The 19255-nt window shown below is 41.1% G+C and overlaps 1 protein-coding gene across 1 annotated transcript in view; it reads left to right on the top strand.

Moving 5' to 3' along the window:
• Positions 1–19255, top strand: part of DST (dystonin) — a 434612-nt gene that overhangs the window by 132984 nt on the left and 282373 nt on the right.

The following is a 19255-nucleotide window of genomic DNA, read 5'->3' as shown; positions in this document are numbered from 1 at the left end:
AAGTCAAAAATGTGTTTGAAACATTTCAGATCAGTGAAGATGTTCACTTTAGTTCTGTGTGGTGATCAAGAGTAAATTGGACAAGAATACTTTCTATGTGAACTGGCAGTGAATCTTTATAATCCATGTGGTTCTGATGATAATTTCAGGCTGTATGGTGTTCTTTGTCTGCCTCTGACATGGAGAAAGTCCTAGTATTTATTTTTACATTTCTTCATTGTACAGCAGAATCTTTGATTGTTCATGAAGCTGAAAGAAGAACAAAGAGTGAAGTGTGTTGATGGAGATTAGTGCAGCAGGAATAATAATATATGTATCTGTGAGCTAAATGCCAGCTAGTATGTCTGATTTGTGTCCTAATTATCTTGATACTATATTCTGAAAATAAGTAAACCTGAATTACATTGACTGTTGCCTTAGGGCCATATCATCTCTCTTTTAATGTCAGCAGATCAGGGAGAGATGCAGTGAGAAGGAGGAGAGCAAGGATTTAGCCAATGCCCACATCAGGGGTGTATGGCCTGACCTCTTCTCTTCCAGTCCTGTCACTTCCTTGCCCCTGCTTGCCACATTGATACACTCTGCATGTGGCATAAAAGGCTCACTGTGGTAGCTGTTACTCTGAGCAAATAACACTCTTAAATATGCTCTTTTAAGAGGGCAACATGCCAAATTGGATCATGGCTGTTCTCCATCTCCTCCCTCCATGCCTGAAGGATGCTTGGAGATTAACAAATTCACTACGGACATGGAAGATCAAAAGATGGCTATGCATTTGATGTGGGGAATACTATTGTGTAGATACTTTCCTTCTCTCATGAGCTTTCCATTGATTTCTTGGAATTTAGTCCCCTTCTGTATGGTAAATAAAGGAGAATGTGAAAAATGGGCCACGGCATGATGTAAGGGGATGAAAAAAGGTCAGAAATCATTATTTGAAGTAACAGGAGAGAGAACAATATGAAGAAGGAAGGGAAAAAAGAGGCTGAATAAAGAAACACAATTAGAAAAGTGTCTCAGAAAGAAAGATAGATGAGAGAAGGAATCCTTTAGGAATAAATACATGGCGAAGCAGCAAAGTGGAATGAAACAGAAAGAGTGTGAACAAACACACAAGAAATATTGGGTCTGATTCAAAGTCACTTGAAAAACATCCATTGACTTGACAACCGGTTATTGTGTGTTGGGTTTGCACCAGAATGATAGAGCAGAATATGGCCGAATGAATTACACTGGCCGATTGTTTATGTGTAGTTTGAGTTCAAGTGATTGTAGTGGAGAATTTTAGGTAAATAGGATCATTTGTTTATTGTTTGCATAAAATATTTTACAATGTGTTTAGTTTTTAAAAATACATAAAATATCATCTGAAATTTCAACTGATTTTGTAGATTCCAGTAACCTACCCCAAATTTCTTCTAGTCAACTCTTAAGTGTTGGCCTGTGTGATTATTGGACAAGGGGCTATGGGTATACGTCAGGAGAAGCAGTAATATGCACCCCCATATCAGAGAGCAGTGTTGAGTCCATAGTTATTTTTTGTTCCTTGGGACCAGGCTTGAGAACCATGATTTTACACCAGTACTACAATGGTGCTGCTCCATTGACTTCAGTGGAGTTATACTGGTGTGAACCTGGTGTAAAGGAGCAGAGAATCAGGCTTGTTATGCCAAGGAAAAAGGTCAGAGCCAAACAAAAGGAGATACAGAAACCTTAAAGTCTATGAGTCTATGAGCTTTAGTAATTTTGTGTACAGAGTATTAGGCTAATACAGCAATTATGTTGTTGTTGTTGTAGTTCTCTAATGTTAGGGTTTGTCTACACTCTTACTGTCAATCCCCCCTGCTCACCCACCTCACCTTTCTGTGGCTTAGACCTCCCTCCACTCACCGTTCTGTGACTAGTTTTTTTACTACACCTCTGACATGAAATTTACTAGAAATTTCTGTACTTAATGATTAGATGGCAGTTTGCTACTTAGCACGGTAGCATTGCAGTTTGCACAAATGCATCTGTCTGGCTGGTAGACTTGGACCAGCTTCCAATGCATATAAACTTTCTGAGGGGTTCCCCTGGAACTGCATGTACCTCTACATAGCCCAACAGCCAAAGTTGCACCCATGTGATTCAGATCAGTATTTGGCCCATTAGTTGTAGCTCTGTTGGCTGAAGATCCAGGTAGAATATTTTGCCTGGATTTTATAGGTCTTGCCCTTTTCACGCTACGTGCATAATAAGGATCAGTTACTGTAAACCTATGCATGCTAAATGCAGATCCTGTTCTCTTTATTCCCACGAGTAGTCCCATTGAAGCCTTTATTTTGCACATAGGACCTGATCCCAAAATACTTTTCATACTAGGTGAGAATTTGGTCCAAAATGCATAAATAAAGATAAGTGCAGTTTCATTTTGGCCCAGCTGGGTGTGCAATTAGCAAATATTTTGGAGAGCTTGAATGATTTCAGGGCACAAAGCATATATTTATCTTGTCCTTGAACTGTGGCTTTATTTCTCCCTTTCACACTTGTGACATGGAATACAGTGCACTACATCCCATCAAATGCCTAGTAGTAAATTGGTCACGTTGTGTTTTTTGTTTGTTGCATTTCTTTCCTCTACAATTTGTCTCTCTGTTTGTTTTGCCTTTTGAGAGTAAGGGTGAAATACTGGCTTTACTGAAGTCAATGGGAGTTCACCCTAAGTTCTTTGGAGGAAGGACTGTGTATTCTAGAGAAAAAATAATAAGAATATTCCATTGTATGCAAACACTCTTCTGTTCGTACAAATATGTATCCCCAGTGAATGTCAGACAGAAGTATAAGCCTGCACTGACAATAGGTTAGACTCTACAATATGTAATTTAGGACAGGTCTAGGAAATATGGAGGTCTAAATTATAATCAGTGTGCTAGATGCGTAACTGGTGTACATGTAGCGAAACTATGCTGATCTACATCTAGAATCTGGCCCTCTGTTTAAGAATTAATCTGTGAGTAATGAGGGTATATTCAGCTGGTGGGAATATATGACTAATCTTGCATGTCTTTCTGATTTGTACTTGCTACATTGACTAAATGCTTGAATCCTAATAAGTACATCCAGTCATTTAACAAATATTTAGTGGTTATATAGATGAAAGTGTTACATGATATTTTATTTGATAGCTCAGCAACAAAATTGCATACAGGCCGTGGTCTGTATTTTACAAAGTATTTTACAAGAGGTGCTACAGTGAACAGGATGCTTTATATAACTCAGGACACCATCTTATAAACAGTACTCTTTTTTTTCTGTTGCAAGGATATTGTTAAAATGTGGAAGCAATTAATTTCATATGCATATTCCACCAGGTGATGAAGCCTTTTTAATAATAGGGCTGAAGTGTTTTGACCACAAAGGATTACATTTTTGAAAAGTTAAATACTATGGTAGCAAAATAAAAACACTTAAACTTTGATCATAAATTAATCTTCCCTCTCTGCAAGTTAAACTGCAACAGAATTCCACTACTGCAGTGGCTCTGCTGGGAAGCTGCTGAAGTCAATCATTGCACTCCAGAAAGCAAGAGGACAAATAGATACTAAATAAAACTGTGATGAAAGAATAATACCTTTAGGCCCTTTTTGCAGCTTCTTCAGTCCCATTGACTTGATCGGTGGCCCAATACAAGGAGGGGGTGCAAAATAGGGATCTATGAAAGTAATACACAATAGGAGACTCAAATTGTCCAACTTGTTTTCGGCCCACACATTCCCTTAAAATTATGTTTTCTGGCTCTGTAGCTACCTTATATGACAGTCCATTGCCAAAAATCAGGGATCACCTGATGAAATTAATAGACAGCAGGTTTAATACAAATAAGGGGAAATACTTTTTCACACAACACACATCTGACCTGTGGAACTTATTACCATGGGATGTTGGGATGGCCAAAAGTATAAATAGGTTCAAAAAAGAACTGGATAAATTCATGGAGGATAGGTCAATCAATGGCTATTAGCTAAGATGGTCTGGGACACACCCCCATGGTTGGAGCAACACAATAACTTTTGACCACTAGAAGCCAGGAGTGGAAGACAAAGTTGGGTCATTCCATAATTGCCCTATTTTGTACACTCCGCCTGAAGTTCTGGTATGGGCCACTGTCGGAGACAGGATACTAGGCCAGATGGACCATGATGTGATAAGTATGGCAGCTCTTATAGTCTTACAATATATGAGTACCTCAGAATCTTTAATGCATTGATCTTCACAACACTCCATGTGAGGTGGGGACAAGCTGTTTTGCCTATTTTGCACATGGGGAACTGAGGCACAAAGGGAGTGACTTGTCCAAAGCCACACAGGAAGTCTGTGGTGGAGTAAGGAATTAAACCCATGTCTAGCAGGTGCCATACTTGTGCCCTAGCCATTGACTGGATGTTTTCCTTCTGGAGCTTCTCTAGACCAGGTTTTTCTTCCCCACTCTGCTTTTAAAATCATGTATAGGAGCTCTACTGGGTGGATTGCAAGTTACAGCAAATCTCTCTCCCTAACATTGTTCAGTTCAATACACCTTCTAACAGCAAATGAAACCAGTCATTATGCTAAGGAAAAGGGATATGGATTATTTTAAACATTTAAATGATCATAGCTAGATATACTTTCATAAAAATATTATGATTTAGAGAATGCAAAAATAGCACAATAATCTATGAATGGCAGAGAGGGAATAGAAATATACTATTTGAAGAATTTTTTGTAGATCATAAATATCCATTGGGTTTATGTAGTAGAGGCCAAATCCAAGTCCCTTAGAGGTCAATGGGAGTTTTGCCATTGACTTTAATGAGCTCCAGAATTGGTCCTGTATGACAATACCTTTAATTCCTGGAACAAATAAGGAATTGTCATTTCTAATTAACTTAAGTTCTTCTTCAACCACAGACGATTAACTACTATACAGTTTTACATAAGTATAGTGTAACAAAGTGTCAGTTTCTAGGATACAGATGCAGAGCTTTTCTGCAGACTCATCCCTAGAACCAGACCTCATGGGTACATCTACACAACAATTGAACACCCACAGCTGGCGGAAGTCAGCTGACTGGGGCTTGCGGGGCTCAGGCAGCTGGGCTGTAAAATTGCTGTGTAGACATTTGGGCTCAAGCTGAAGCCTGAGCTCTGGGACCCCATAATGGAGGAGGCTCCCAGAGTCCGGGCTCCATCCCAAGCCCGAACTTCTACACTGCAATTTTTAACCCTGCAGCCTGAGCCCTGTTGTGCTGCGACTCTTACATACCAGTGTAGATGTACCCCATGTGTCTGTTAGCTTTCACCCTATAGTATATACAGTTTTGATCGTTTCTCTGGCTCAGAGGGAACTAGGGAAGAGGGACAGTAAGATCCTTCAAGGAACAATCTGAGGAACAGGGAAATTCAAGAAAAACTTGCATGGAGGTTTGTGTTCTGTTGCTTTTGAAGCTAACAATGAAAGCAAACCCCAGGAAAGGCAGTAAGCTTGAATCATCTCCAGTAACTGTTCTGTGTTACTCAATAGTATGAAGCTGCAGAATTTGTTTAGATTCACAAATAAAAGACAGGAGTCTATCAGGTAACACATGGATTCATGAGAATAATTTTCTTCTAAAAGTAATGTTCAGGTACTTCCTCTCACAGAATTTTGAGCATATATGATCACGGTGACACATAAAATGAAGTCCAGTGAGACCTGGCAGCTCATCTAACTACACAACGAAGAATCAATGCACACTTCAGTATTTAGAGACAATAAATGACTAAGATGTCTCTTCTGGGAGGGTACACGCCAGATCTTGGCAATTGCCAAATATGCCCTATTTATGGCAGTAGCAGTTGTCTGTGGTACTTGAAAAGAAGAGAAGTTAAGAGATTCAAGACTGCAATGTAAGGAATTCTCCTAACATTTATACATAAAGGGCGTATATTTCTGGCTTGAGAACAGTTCCATTGGTCTTTTGATAGGAGGTCTTCATATGTTGCATACATTTCCTCCATGTCATTACATTCGCTGCCATTTTAGATGTTTTGAGTAGCTTGAGGCTGTTTTCCAATTTGTGACACTTCTTTCTTTCTCTGAAAGGGTCCATTTCTATTTGTGTTCTGGTATAGTTATTGACACACTACTATGGGTGTGTATTGTTGCATTTTGCAGAAAAATAAAAAGGCCGGGTCCCTGCCCCAGAGAATTTACAGTTTAAACTAGACATAGAGGAAGAAATGGCAATCGAGAAAGGGTGAGGGGAAGTGTAATGGAGGAGGTTTATCTGACTGATATATAAATTTAAAATGTGAGTTAGATTGCCTTTCTTTATTAAGAAATGTACCTAAATCAGGTGGTACATTTTCATATTCTGCATGCTATTTGTTAGCATTCATTTTTGCATGCACATCTGTGCTTAGTAAAGCAGCCCCTTTGCCTACACAATAACAATCTCTGTTTAGTCCTACATCTCTCTGTGACTTTCTGATAGTTCCTCCTGGAGGTCTCATCTCTCTTCAGAATCAATATACATACCCTCAACATTACAGTCCTTCCCATCAGATAAACTCATAATCTTGATGTCATCTCTGACACTTCACTTAACCTCTGCCCCTCACATCCACACCATCACCTTCCTCCTTGCCCTCCTTTATCCTCTTCATTTTCCAAAATGTGTTCCTTCCAGTCTGCCCCTAATGCAAAGACATTACTCCATATTCTGCTAATTTTCTGTTTGGCAAATGAGACCTTCTTCCCAACGGCCTTCTCCAGTTAATCCAAGTCTTTCTCCTCTATTCAGTCCTTGTAAAAAAGAAGTAATGAGGTTCAGTCTTCATGGTTGTGCTGATAATGTTGGAACATAAAGAAGGAAAAAACAAACAACCTTGTGAATTTCAACTCAATACAGCAGAGTTTATTTATATACACCTGTGTTAGAAGAACCCATCACAGAATAGAAAACTGGCCTGTGAAATTAGATAATTACATGTTGTTTTTTGGAACATAACAAAAAGAACTGTCTGCCGATATTCTTTAGAGGAGAATCCAGTCTTCCCTGACAAACATTGCATTTGTATGGACTTGTTTATTACTTTTGAATGACCAAGCTGTTGAATAGAGGCTTATAGAGGCTCATTTTCTTTAAAGATAGAAACTAATTTGAAAGTGTCATGTGGTTCTGTGTTTTCCCATAATATTTCTCTAAAAATACTTAATTCCATATAGCAAATGTTAATCCTACCTATAGAGGGCACAGTCCTGCAGCCCTTACATGCACAATGCTTCTTTCAATTCTGATCGAGGGCATTGGATGTGCAGGGATCGCCACATCAGGCCCGTAATTTATTTTCAGAAAATAGTTTTTAGTTTTTCCCACAAAATCTCAGGGCATTGATAGTTTGTTAGGTGTGTGAATCCCAGTTTAGTTCAGATTTTACTAGTGAGCAAGTATACAATAGGGATTTTGATTATTGCAAAAATATACAGGATTTGGTCCCTATGTGGATTAGAATAGCACTTTGATATGGTAATATCTCAGAGCTGCATTGCACAGATATGTATTTATTTACTTTACCATTCAGTGTGTGTTTGAGTTTTAATTTGATTCAAGTTTGTCCAGTTTAGAATAGCAGATGGGAACTAATGTGATTTCAGTACTTCATAACTATGGTAAGTTTAATTAAATCACTGTTTCAAATAGGTAGTACATTTCCAGTCCAAGGAGTTGACATACAAGGCATGTAGAAAGATTTTACATAATAAAACTCATCCTAGAATTGAGATTCAGCAAGGGATAATAGGCAGGGGTAGTAGTGCCACCTATTAAGGTTTCCCAACATAAAACCCTGTGTTCAGTTACTTATAAATTTCCCTAACTTTAACTGGTGGAACTTTAACTGGCGCATAGGGTCGCAATGCCACTCCCTCAAATTTGGCATGCCCCCCACCCAAGGGCCTGGATGAATCCTGGATGGCACTGAGACACTGAGAACCAGGGCCCAGGACGGGGAGCTGAGCCCAGCCAGCCCTTCAGGACAGGAGCCACTTCAACCCAGATGGGGGTTTTGTGGGACAAAGAAGGACAGTCCTGCGAAATTTGGAACTGCTGGATAGGAAGAAGGGAATTGGTGGGGGGAGAAGGTGAGGCTGGGACTGGTTGGGCAAGGAGACTGGGACTGGGAAGTCATGAGGAAATGGTGGGGACTGGCTGGACCAGGACACAAGAACTAGAAACCATTGCGGGGGGGGGGGGGGGGGAGGAGGGAATGGAGGCAGGAGTGAGGGGAGACAGATCTGACAAGGAGCTGGTGTGCAGGGGAAGAACAGGGACTGACTGGACAAAGAGACTGAGAGACATGATCAGATAAGGGACCGGAACTAGGCCCCACAGTTCTCTATAACTTATCTGAGTCCCATCCAGCTTCCTCCTCTTGGTATGATGGATGGCCATCTTGGCCAGCACCAGGAGGAAGTTGATGAGGTAGTCCCATGACTTCATGGGGGCCATGGATAGGGTGTGCATAAATGAGGACATGTGGGGAGAAGTGCAGCCAGAATCTCAGTAAGAGGTTCTGGAGAAAGGGAAGAGGGGCTGCAATCTGATGCACCCTACATAGATGTGTATCGGGGTCTATTTCTCACTGCAGAAGGGACAGGTGTCATGGGAGTTTATGAACCATGCCAGGTACATGTCCATGCTCACTGCTCCATTGAGGAGCCACCAACTAATATCCCTGGCAGGTTGTGGAACCAGGATGGAGTACAGATTAATCCATGGGGTTCCTCACCCTCCTTAGAAGACAGGAGGTCCTGCCACTTGGTGTTGGGGCAGGAACAATGGGTGGTATGAAGCACAAATAGATACAGATGCTCTCTGGGTGCAGTTTGGAGACAGACTGGATGGATGTTGTTCAGCCAACTCAGGCAAGTGCCAGATGATGAGTTTCAAGGATGAGGGGTGGGTGAGGAGCACCCTTCCACAGGACTCACTCATGGAAGGCAAGAGAAGTAAGAAGCAAGGCTGCCCTCACCTCCTGGAGCACATGACAGGTGACATGGAGTATAGGCAGCCCCATGCATTGGTCGAACGCCGCAGGGTCCACCTAGTCCCTCCGATTGTAGTCAAGGAGGTCTCCAAGTCTGGTGGCATCAGCCAGGGCCATCCTCTGGTACACCAAGGGGGACTCCACCGTCTGCACATGAAGATGGAGGTTTGAGCTGCCAGTCATATCGGAGCCTTGGAAGTGGCGAAAGAAGGCATGTGCTAGCCAGTATGCTTTGTTCCAGACTATCTGCATGAAAAAGGAGCCTCTTTAGGGCTGGAAGGCTTGGTCCTGGCTGTGGAAGCAAACCAAGCCCTGTCTGCCCCTCTCCTGGGTAAGAGTCAGGACACCTACAGAGACCTAGTGCAGCCCTGGACAGAAAAATTCCACGATTTTATTCTGGAGGCTGGCTAGGGCATCCAGGGTGTTAAACTGATGCCAGACCATGGACAGGACTAGATGGTTGGGCACCTGCACACTCACCCAAAGGGAAAGGCACCAGAGCAGCTTCATCCAGCTCCACAACCAGTTGACTACCCTGCCCTCGCGATGGACCCAGTTCTCCAGTGGGGAGGGATCGGTGGCAGAAAGGTAGACACCCAGATAGAGCAGCAGACCCCTACCCCACCAGTTGGCCTAGAGCGCAGGTGGAAGGGAGCTCACCTGCCACCCATCCCCAACTATCAGGCCAGAGTTGTTGACTCAGGTGGAGGAGGCTGCTGAATAGATGGCTTGGCCTCCACCCATGCTAGGTCTCCAGAGTCCTCGGCCTCAAGGAGCATTTAATCAACATATGCATGTCTGGCTTTCAAAGCATCAATCCCATCATCCTCTTGCAGAGGAAATGGAGGAAGGGCTCGATGATGCAGTAGAGCTGGATGGACAATGGGCAGCCCTGACATAACCTTCGACTGAAGGTCATGGGTTTGCTCAAGGTCCTATTGAGCTTGACAAGACACTCCACAGAAGCATACACCACCTGGAGAAGCCCCATGAAGCAGGGCCCAAAGCTAAATGCCTGCCAAGTACCCGAGATACCTGTGATCCACCCTGTCAAACACCTTCTCCTGGTCTAGGGACAGGAGGGCAAGTGACAGACCAGCCCTACATGTGAGATGGAGTAGGTCCCAGACCAGATAGAGGTTATCAAAAATGGTCCTGTCTAGGACAGTGTAGGTCTGGTTGGGGTGGTTCATGTCTGCCAGCATCAACATTGATCATGTCTGCTAGCATGGACCCCTGCCTGCAGACTTTGTAGTCCATGCTGAAGAGTGAAAATGAGTGCCAATTCCTTAGGTTTCAGAAGTCCCCTTTGAAGGTATATAGTGAATGAGTCGGAAATGCAGAAAGAGAAGGGACAGCCTCATGGTTAAAAGAACAGGAGTACTTGTGGCACCTTAGAGACTAACACATTTTTTGAGCATAAGCTTTCATAATGGCTGAGCCATTACACACATTGAATCTATTTCCCCATGTTAAGTATCCTCACACCTTCTTGTCAAACTGTCTGAAATGGGCAATCTTGATTATCACTACAAAAGTTTTTTCTCTTAATTAATTAGCCTCTTAGAGTTGGTAGGGCAACTCCCACCTTTTCATGTTCTCTGTATGTGTATATATATCTCCTTACTATATGATCCATTCTATGCATCCGATGAAGTGGGCTGTAGCCCACGAAAGCTTATGCTCAAATAAATTTGTTAGTCTCTAAGATGCCACAAGTACTCCTGTTCTTTTTGCGGATACAGACTAACACGGCTGCTACTCTGAAACCTCTCATGGTTAAGGCCATTCAATACTGCTGTGGAGAATTGGATTCTACCCCTGGTTCTGCCATGGAGTTCCTGAGTAATGCTAATTAAATCACTTAAACCAAACTTTTCACAGGTGGTCACTAATTTTGTGTTCCTCATTTTCTGGTGCCCAAGTTGATACTCTGGGGTCTGATTTGAAGAACTGCTGAGCATTCACAGCTGCAGTTGAAGTCAGTGAGAGCTGTGCTTTGAAAGTATAAAGTGCTAAATAATGAGAAGTATTCAGAAATACCAGGTGCTGGGTGTCTCAAATTGGGCACCCCAAAAGAGTGGATACTTTTGACTGTAATCTCTTTGTACTTTAACTCCCATCCTGTAAAACTCGGTAATAATACCTCCTCACCACTCAGGAGTGTTGTGAAGATAAATTAATGTTTGTGAAGCATTCAGATACTACAGTGATGAGCACCCTAGAAAAACCTATGAGGAAATTAATAAGAGCACTGAATGAGGCAGGGGTCCTATGCCCCTTGCACAGGCAACCCTAATTCTGGAATTTCCTAGCTTCTGAGTGCTTGAATTTGCAACTTTAATAATGTTCTTTTAATATTTTTGTGTAGTCTATGTATATATATGTGTGACGGGTTGGATCACAGAAACCCCCTTGGGAGCTGCCACCCAATGTGCAAAGACTACCCCTGCTTCTGTTTTCCCTGCCAGCTCAGGATTCCAGCACCCTGTCTTGCTGAGCCAGACACTCCTGTCCGGCTCCAACACAGGCCCAGGGTCTGAATCACTTGTCCCAAAGCTGCAAGTTTACCTGAAACCAGCTCACAGGAATGTGCTTGTCTTTAGCACTCAGATGCCCAACTCCCAATGGGGTCTAAACCCAGATAAATCCGTTTTACCCTGCATAAAGCTTATGCAGGGCAAACTCATAAATTGTTCGCCCTCTATAACACTGATAGAGAGATATGCACAGTTGTTTGCTCCCTCAGGTATTAATACACACTCTGAGTAAATTACTAAATAAAAAGTGATTTTATTAAATACAGACAGTAGGATTTAAGTGCTTCCAAGTAGTAACAGACAGAACAAAGTAAGTCACCAAGCAAAATAAAATAAAATGCGCAAATCTATGTCTAATCAAACTAAATACAGATAATCTCACCCTCAGAGATGCTTCAGTAAGTTTTTCTCAGACTGGACACCTTCCAGGCCTGGGCACAATTCTTTCCCCTGGTACAGCTCTTGTTCCAGCTTAGGTGTTAGCTAGGGGATTCTCCATGATGGCTCCTCTCCCTCTCTGTTCTCTTCCACACCTTTATATATCTTTTGCATAAGGCGGGAACCCTTTGTCCCTCTGGGTTTCCACCCCCTCCCCTCACTGGAAAAGCACCAGGTTAAAGATGGATTCCAGTTCAGGTGACATGATCACATGTCACTGCAAGACTTCATTACTCACTTGCCAGCACACACATATACAGGGAGACTCACAGGTAAACAGCCATCTGCAGACAATGGGAGTCATCAAGATTCCAAACCATCATTAATGGCCCACACTTTACATAATTACAATAGGCCCTCAGAGTTACATTTTATATTTCTAGTTTTAGATACAAGAGTGGTACATTTCTACAAATAGGATGATCACACTCATTAGCTTATGAGCTTTGTAATGATACCTTACAAGAGACCTTTTGCACAAAGCATATCCCATTTGCATTATAGTCACTTATTATCAAATTTTTTATAAAACTATCCCAGTTACATTATATTCACTTATTATCATGTTTTTATAAAACCATGTAGACTGCACAACGTCACAATATGTAATTAGAAATTAAGGTTGTATATGCAGAAAAAATGGATGATGTCATACACAAATAAGGGAGAAAGGAGAATCAGAGCTCTTTACATCACTTGGATGAATGCAGAAGCCCCTGTCCTCAATCTGAGTATTCCTTCAGGTGAGAAGAAATCCGTACCGCAGCAGAATGGTTGAGCGAAGCAAGGAGCTGTCCAAGAAGTGATTGGGGTTTTGTTTGCAGATCTGTGACTGGTGGGGGTAGGGGTACACTGACGTTTAATCTCTCTTCATCAGTAGAATGAAGAAAGAGGTAGAGAAATTCTTTAGCCAGTGTTGAAAAATAGAGATAAGGGGCACTTTTTAGCTATGTCCTCCTCACCTTTTCTAATTACAAAGTCTCTATGAAAATATAAGACTGATCGTACTTATTTACCCCGATCAGACCTGGTTCACAAACCTTCTGTCCAACTCTTCCAAGCTGTTGTCCAGGTTGCCTCAGATTCTGGGTCAATTTGTTATTTGGCCCATCATTCAAAGCTTGGCGGATAAATTATCACAGCCTGTCAGAAAGCTTGGCCTGCCATACAGAATGTGTTGTAATTTACGAAAAGCTACCTCCTGGATTAACTCAGAATCTTCCTCTGAGAGAGAAATTTGGCCTTTTTCTATAGCAGGAACTACGGGTCTCATTGTGGATGCATTCTTGGGTGTGACTGGAAAAGGGTACAAAGTGCTGTGATATTGTATGCCTTGCCAATTAGTTCAGTTCTGCAGCTCTCCCACTGTGTTTCTCATATAGAATATTTATTTAGGGTCAGATACTTGATTTCTGGTAAGCCCTTTACACTACTGCCTTGTCTTAACACATGGTCTTAACACATAGCGGAATCCTCAGTTGCTTCTCCCTATGCTGGCATCAGGGGTATTCTGGGAAGTGTCAGGTGGGGTTGATCCTTGCTAGTGGGATAGCTTCTTGGGAAGTTGCTCTGACTTGCAGCAGTGGCTGTTTATGTCCTAGGCAGCTCCTGTGACAGGTGGGATGGAGCAGAGAGATGGCAGAAAGCTGCACTGGTGTACCTGGGGATAGAGTCATAGAATCGTAGGACTGGAAAGGATCTCGTGAGGTCATCTAGTCCAGTCCCCTGCACTCATGGCAGGACTAAGTATTATCTAGACCATCCCTGACAGATATTTGTCTAACCTGCTCTTAAAAATCTCCAATGATGGAGATTCCACTATCTCCTTAGGCAATTTATTCCAGTACTTAACCACCCTGACAGGAAATTTTTCCTAATGTCCAACCTAAACAGCCCTTGCTGCAATTTAAGCTCACTGCTTCTTGTCCTATCCTCAGAGGTTAATGAGAACAATTTTTCTCCCTCCTCCTTGTAACAACCTTTTATGTACTCGAAAACTGTTATCATGTCCCCTCTGTCTTCTCTTCTCCAGACTAAACAAACCCAATTTTTTCAATCTTCCCTCATAGTTCATGTTTTCTAGACCTTTAATCATTTTTGTTACTCTTCTCTGGACTTTCTCCAATTTGTCCACATCTTTCCTGAAATGTGGTGCCCAGAAGTGGACACAATACTCGAGTTGAACCCTTATCAGAGCGGAATAGAGAAGAAGAATTACTTATTGTGTCTTGCTTACAACACTCCTGCTAATACACCCCAGAATGATGTTTACTTTTTTGCAACAGTGTTACACAGTTGATTCATATTTAGCTTGTGATACACTATGACCCCCACAACCCTTTCTGTAGTACTCCTTCCTAAGTAATCATTTCCCATTTTGTATGTGTGCAACTGATTGTTCCTTCCTAAGTGGTGTACTTTGCATTTGTCCTCATTGAATTTCATCTTATTTACTTCAGACCATTTCTCTAGTTTGTTCAGATCATTTTGAATTTTGATTCTATCCTCCAAAGCACTTGCAACCCCTCCCAGCTTGGTATCATCTGCAAACTTTATAAGTGTACTCTTTATGCCATTATCTAAATCATTGATGAAGATATTGAACAGAACCGGACCCAGAACTGATCCCTGCGGGACCCCACTCGTTATGCCCTTCCAGCATGACTGTGAACCACTGATAACTACTCTCTTGGAACGCTTTTCCAACCAGTTATGAACTCACCTTATAGTAGCTCCATCTAGATTACATTTCCCTAGTTTGTTTGTGAACAAACTAAGAGTTCTGGCCCTTTGAGTTTATCTGCATGGATTAGTGGATTTGATGATCAGATGCATCTTAACTGCAAAATCTGGATTTTTTACAGATCTCCTGAAGTGAAATCTACACAGAGTACTAGTATATTCTAGCTTGGGATAGTTAAGGTGGATGTTGATTGGTTCATTCTGTAGAAATTTTTCCTGGAATTTGTGGAGGGAGAAACTGAGGAGCCTTTCAGGCATAGAAATTCATGCGGTGCTGTGGCTCTATATGCCTGATTATTGAGGGGGCACGGAAAAGTCTGTCCACTAGAACTGGTGAATTTGCAGAAACTCAGTTTAATTAATGAATGATTATTTATCTATATTATGGTAGCTTCCACAAGTTGCTAGGTACTGTTCATATGTACAGGAAGACACAGCCCCTGCTTTGAAGAGTTGCAAACTGAACTCTCATTTGTAATTACAAATTTAAAGTTAAAATAAGACAAATATATTTAATTTAATATATTTCATTTTCTTATGAATGAAATGCATAGGGCTAGTATTCTGCCTGCTCTAACAGCAGTCAGAATGGATGTTTGCTAATGTTTGTTTAAAAAAGGAGAGTTACTACTTTTCCATCTGCCAGGAGGAGCCTCAATCGTCACTCTGACTTCTCTTTCCTGCAAAGAAAATACAGAAACCCTTTGACGTTTGAAAGTGAAGTTTCGGGAACTTATCTGCAAGTTTTCCTAAAGAATGATGGGGCAGTTCTTTAAACATGGGGAGGAATGGAATACAAAACTGGTGGAACTAATGTGCTGTATGGGTTAGTAATACAGTATTTATAATGGTTTGCATTTTCCAGACTTATAGTAGCATGTTTGCTTTGGAAAGGAAAGTTGTAAGACCTGCAATAGGTGGCATAGCAGAGCTGTTACACTCTGAGAAATTTCTCAGAAATCATGAAAGAGCAAGTGCTATCACTCTTTAGAGACTTTCATACAGTAGGTTGAGTTTCATTTCTGAATTTTATATTTATACTACAGTGTTTAAAGTTGTCATAGTCTTTAATCATTGCATACAGTATGCCTAGTTTGCTATGTTTTGTTTTGAGATCAGGCAGGTTAAATGCATTTCTGAAGAGGTTGGTCTTTACCGAAACTATATTAAAGTTGTTTGTCTCTATCTTTTTCGTGTCTTTAACAGCTGACAGTTTTCTGCCACACTACATTTTTGTGTTCATCATAGGTGAATTGACAATGCATTGATATACAAAATTGTTCCTTAATTAAATAGTTTCCTAAGGAATATATATTATAGGCAGCAGTCTTTTACATGTTTTAATATTTAAAATAGACTTAAAATTAACACTACAGATTATAACAGGGAACAAAGTGCATTTTTTGTCATATTGTTGTGATGGTAGCATTGCCCTAAATACAAACTTTTGTTGTAGTCATAACTGGTTCATGCAACCAAAACAGGGAGACATTTGTAACCTGGGAGCTGGAATATTAAATCGTGTAATCTGGAGAACTCACGTTAATTTTAAATAGCTATCCATAACAAAATAGTTAAAACTGTTAATATTTCTGATTTTCTATCATTTCTGAGTAATGCAGTTTTTTATACTCTACATTTACCAAACCAGGGATTCTTGCTTATTATGGTAAATTACTGACACCAAGAATGCTGAATTGCTAAATGAAGGTTATAAAAAAACTTTATATGTGGGAAAGAGACCAATTAATTTGCCAATTTTTTTCTCAAATACTGCTTGTTGTGCCCCTTACTTTTGTCACACATCTTGGGGGCCTGTGTTGCACATCAGGGTCTGGAAAGCTTGAGAGCTTTGAATGAACGCTGCCTATATACCATATATCCACATTACATTTCAATCCCCACCATAATCACCTACATTTAACAATGTCTGTTTCAACACTCAGAATGTTTCATTCTCTGGGTTGCAGTTGTCCAAGTGGAATGGTTTTTTTCATGTGTTAAATAAGTCTTAATATGTCAGTTCTGCTGCCTTTGACTGTCAGAATCATAAAGACTCTCATTAGCCCTCTTGGTCATGACAGTAGCTGAGGAAAAAATCTTGCTCTGATATCTGGCCTCTTTGCTTCACACCCTCAAACACACTACGAATGGTCCCAAATCAGTGAATAAGCGGCAGTTCCATTGTACAAGGGGCTCAAGGGAGAGAATCTCTCAAGCTTGCACAGGTGGTGTGCATTCCTGTGTACCATGAAGCTCCTGCTTCGTGGGACCCCCCCTGCTGTGTTTATGTATGGGGCTGATGGATTCACCCCTGTACAGATCTGTTGGCCATTGACCTCCTATTACGGCGGTGAAGGATACATTAGCTCTCAGGCTAGACTAGTGGTTGCAGGACAGCTCTATAGTCTTCGGTTTGTGGAGAAGGATTTCTTCAGCCCACTTACTGCCAAGACACCCACCTCTTGGGTGGGCCCTCTCATTAGGCCAGACATTATGAGCAGCATTTGCCTGTAATGAATAAGAACATTTGCTATGTACATAGCACCTTTCATGTGAAAATCCCAAAACGCTTTACAAAGGTGGCTAAGTATTATGATTCCCAGTATAACCTGACCCTGATGCACACATAGGTAAATGACTTGCTGAAAATCACATTATCAGTAAGAAGTAGAATTCAGGTCTCCTAATTTCCAGACAGGATTCCCTTTCCCTAGACTAGAAGATAACTGAGGTGATAATTTACAAGTCAAGGTCTGAGCTGTAGTGAAACTAAACATATATGATTCCTTGTTTTTCAGTTGTATAGTTTATTATTTTCAGGGTAAAAAGAGAGAGATCCTGCTGTACATATACATCTTATTTTCTTCTAAGCACAATATACAGATCGTCATCACTGTATACATTGGTATTGCTTGTTATTTATTAATATGTGGCTTTCTTTTCAGAGTTGTTGAGCACCCACAAGTCCCACTGATGTCAATGGGAACTAAAGGTGCCCAGCTCCTTTGAAAATCAAGCCAATGATCTAAAATCTCAGATCATGTAATTAAAATTAACTCAGCTCTGCATATTGTTTTATGGCCAGTTGAAGTCAGTGTAGATTTATATTAGCAAAAGTAAAATCAGATCATGTCAGGCTCTGAGTAGGATATGGCGCAGAGCCAATTTACACTAAGGGGAAGTCCAGTTGGAGCATATCTGCTGTGCAGCCTGCTCTCCCATGGTAGGCCAGCTCCAGTGATTGGTGCATGAGAGGGCAGTTTCACTGCTTCACCCACCTTTTGCAAGAGGGCAGCCACTGCCCGAAAGTTATAACAAGGGTAACAACTGTGTCCTTACCTTGTGTACGGGCTGCAAAAAGAGGTAGAGGCTCCTGGCACCCTCCTCCATTTTGCAGGCCTGCTGAGGCCATCTAATCTTAAATTTAGAATAATGTTGTCTAGTGATTACACAGTATGTTTGAGTCTGCAGTTCATATTAGATTTCTGCTTGGATTTTAGTTCTATTTTGTATTGGTTGGTAAAGTCAATGATTGAGGTGGGAAACCTTATCTTGCCCTTTGTGCACAGATGTAGGAAATCTGTTCTGATCAGTGATATGGAAGGGAGCAAACATTAAAGTGAGATTTGAACAGTTTGTTTTTGCTATCTATCTTTTTAGGAACACCCCTCACCACCCACATACCTCTTTTCCTTTGTAGCCCAATATAAAAGATCCTGATTCTTTAATGTGACCATTGGAAGTGCCTATTCATACTTTCCATCCATAGATGGGATAAAATCTTACTGTTTTATTCTGTTGCTTCCATTCTGTTGCCTCAGCCTTTTGGGGAAATCTGCTAATACTAACAGCTCCCACCTAAGAAAGTACTGGCAGCTGGAGCCTCATGCCAGTGTAGTGAACATCCTTTCCCACATTTAGGGCTGGAAGAATTCAAGACTATACAACCTTTAAATGAAAGTGCCTCACACTGCTGCATATTGGAACAGGAGGGTCCCATGATCAAAAAGTATTTTGTTGTCAAATAACTAGTCAATAGTCTTTCTGTTGGCAAATGGTTTAATGATTAATTAGATTTTACAGGGCCTACCCCAAGTGGTCATGGCTCTTATTATATGCACCTTAATCCCTTTAGTGGAACCTTGAGAATAGAAGGCCAAAGTCTTTGTTCTGGGGAGTGATCTTCCTGATAGTATTACTAACAGAAGAGAAGGAGACATGCTGATCTTACTGTAGAGGAGACCTGATATTTTGCATGCAAAAAGCTTTAATTTGACTTGGCCTAAGCAAATATTTTGTATTAAAATGAGATATTGCAAGAACATTTGTACACAAAAACACTGCTGTTATATATAGTTCCACTTAAATTAGTTCATGTAGCTGTCTCACAGATTGTTTCTCTCTTCTAACATTACCAGAGTGTTTATTTGTAAATATTAATAAAATCAGCAATGTAGAACCTTTTGCAGTGCTATATTATTTTTAGA

Source organism: Emys orbicularis, chromosome 3 (assembly GCF_028017835.1).
Source record: "Emys orbicularis isolate rEmyOrb1 chromosome 3, rEmyOrb1.hap1, whole genome shotgun sequence".
NCBI classification, from domain to species: Eukaryota; Metazoa; Chordata; order Testudines; family Emydidae; genus Emys; species Emys orbicularis.
Note: the sequence above shows the minus strand (reverse complement) of the source record. Positions and strands in the feature narration are given on the sequence as shown.